The 2,736-nt window shown below is 38.9% G+C and overlaps 1 pseudogene; it reads right to left on the reverse strand.

Annotated features, from left to right (window-relative positions):
- Positions 1–1,359: 1,359 nt before the first annotated feature.
- On the reverse strand, positions 1,360–2,528 carry LOC112836512 (14-3-3 protein theta pseudogene; annotated as a pseudogene).
- Between the last annotated feature and the right edge of the window lie 208 nt (positions 2,529–2,736).

The raw sequence follows: 2,736 nt of genomic DNA on the forward strand, positions 1-2,736 counted from the left end.
TATAATGATGATATGAACACATTTTCATATTTTTGTCATCAGCAGATATACCTGACAAAACATGCTAATGGAAGATATTCAGTGAGGGAAATTATGTCAGATGGAAATGTGAACCTGCAGGAAAGAATGAAGAGCTCTGGAAACATGAATGAATATAGACTACTTTTATCCTCAAATGCTTTAAATATTCATTGAAAGTGGTAAATGAAGGTATACTACTGTTAGAGTCTTACATTATACAAAGCAGTGTAAAGTCAAGATGGACTGTGAGAAATTTACATACATATTTTGATCCCTTGAGCAAGTACTAAATTACTAAATAAATGAGACAGTTGTAGTTAAAAATACCAATACAGAAGGTACAATGTAATGCTAATAAATACTTAGTTAATCCAAAAGAAGGTAAGAAAGAAGAACAGAAACAAAGTGCAAAGGGCAAAGAGAAAACAAAACTCAAGAGGGGAGACTTAAACCCAGTGACATAAAACAATTTTAATAAATGTAAAAGGACTAAACAGTTAAAAGACAAAGCTGTTGGGCTGTGTTACAAAGTAAGAACCAAATATGTGCTATTCATAAGGCAGGCACTTAAATTATATAAAGACATGCAAACATGATACAAAAAAAAGGAGAATGGTGATAGTAATATCAGATGAAGAAGAATTCAAAAAAAAGAGTATTGCCATAGTTAAAGAAGGAATATTTCATAATGGTAAAATTTATTTCATCAAAACAACATAAACAATCTTTTTTTTTGGTTTATAAAATGTAGTTTTATTTTATGTTACTCTGCTGTTACATAGGGCATAACATTTCCACAAGGCTTTTTGGGGACTACAGTCAATGATTAGCAATACAAAATAGTGGTCCAACTCTCTACATGACAATCACTAGACAAACTGGACACCATCTCATATGTGCACAAATCTGCATGGAAAAGTACTAACGTTTTAGACTTGGACTTGTGTACTTTATTTTCCCTTTCTAGTGTAGTAAGAAATGACATGCACCTTAATTTGCCAAAAGCAATGCTTGTGTTCTGGCAGCAACATGCTACTTCTATTACATAGTAAAGTGAATACCAGAACTACAAAGGCAGGGGGTGTAAGTGAATTTTTGTTGGGAAGGGAAATTGTCAACTTAAACAGCAGCAATGAAGAATGAATAAGGAAACTTCCTGTTGTCACAGATATACAAGACCTCCATCATATATGATACAGGAGGCATTTCAATTTGTGACCCCCAGCACAGAAATGCCAAATGCTTTTCCATTCAATCGAATACTTCTGGATTCCTACCAAAAAGAAATACATTAAGAGCAAGGAAAAGTTGCTTACTCAAAGGAAACCCCTGAAGAAGAGTAAGGGAGGGAATATAGAAATTAAGTTATGTAGAACACTTTGTAAATTGTAATGACTACATTTTCATATCTTCATAGTAATACAAAACACAGTCACTTGCAGAACTGGTTCAGATTACTTCAATACCAGATACATTTTTAGTCCTCTACATAAGTGTTTGGAAGTTACTTATGTTTATATGAAATGAAGGTATTAATACTTTTCTACAGCAGTAACTGCACACCAGGAAGGCCAAGACAAACACAAATCAAGGAATGGAGTTTTCCCAAAGCTGTGGTGTGAAAAGACTATAAACAGTTGATTCCATACACAAGAATGGGCTTCTTTGCTACAGGAAATCCAAATAGAATAAGGAATGGAGATGAGTAAAAAGGTTTCTTGAGGGGAAGAAGGATGACCACCCTGTATGCATTTAGTTTTCTGCCCCTTCTGCCGCATCACATTCTTCTTCTCCTGCACTGTCTGATGTCCATAATGTTAGGTTGTCTCTAAGCAACTGCATGATGAGGGTGCTGTCTTTGTATGAATCTTCATTCAGTGTATCAAGTTCTGCAATGGCCTCATCAAAAGCTGTTTTAGCCAGTGTGCAGGCAAGCTCTGGGTTATTAAGGATCTCATAGTAAAATACAGAAAAGTTAAGAGCCAGCCCCAGTCGGATTGGGTGTGTGGGCTGCATCTCTTTCTTGTTTATATCAAAAGTTTCTTGGTAAGCTCCTTGGGAATTATCTATCGTTTGTTTTCGATCATCACCACATGCAACTTCAGCAAGGTACCGGAAGTAATCTCCCTTCATTTTCAGATAGAAGACCTTACTCTCTGGATTAGTTACATTGGCTATTAAATACTTATCCAACAATTCCAGCACCGTGGTGCAGATGGACCTTAGCTCAGACTCCACTTTCTCCCGATAGTCCTTAATCAGCTGCAACTTCTTGTCTGAGGTGTCGGTTTTCTGCTCGATGCTCGAGATGACCCTCCAGGAGGACCTGCGGCCCCAACCACGTTTTTGTAGGCCACCGAGAGCAGGTTGCCCTCCTCATTGGACAGCTCCGCGCCCTGCTCTGTCACAGCCTTCATGCAGGTGGCCATGTCGTCATAGCGCTCGGCCTGTTCGGTTAGCTTCGCCTTCTGGATCAGCTCGGTCTTCTCCATGGGGACGCAGAAAGGAGAGCAAGGGCGAGCATAGACCCGGATCGGGAGGAGGCATGCGGACGGCCTTCACGTCTCCGCAGCCGCGGCGCGAGTCCCACCACTTTGATCGGCTTTTGGGTTTAACCGAGGACCCTCCCAACATAAACAATCTTAAATGTGTTGCACTTAACTAAAATTACAAGATGCAAGAAAATACCGATCTAAAGGAATTAACAGACAATTC

The sequence above is a fragment of the Callorhinus ursinus genome, unplaced genomic scaffold (genome assembly GCF_003265705.2).
Source record: "Callorhinus ursinus isolate GAN/ISIS: 27379988/994484 unplaced genomic scaffold, GSC_fseal_2.0 scaffold24, whole genome shotgun sequence".
NCBI classification, from domain to species: domain Eukaryota; kingdom Metazoa; phylum Chordata; class Mammalia; order Carnivora; family Otariidae; genus Callorhinus; species Callorhinus ursinus.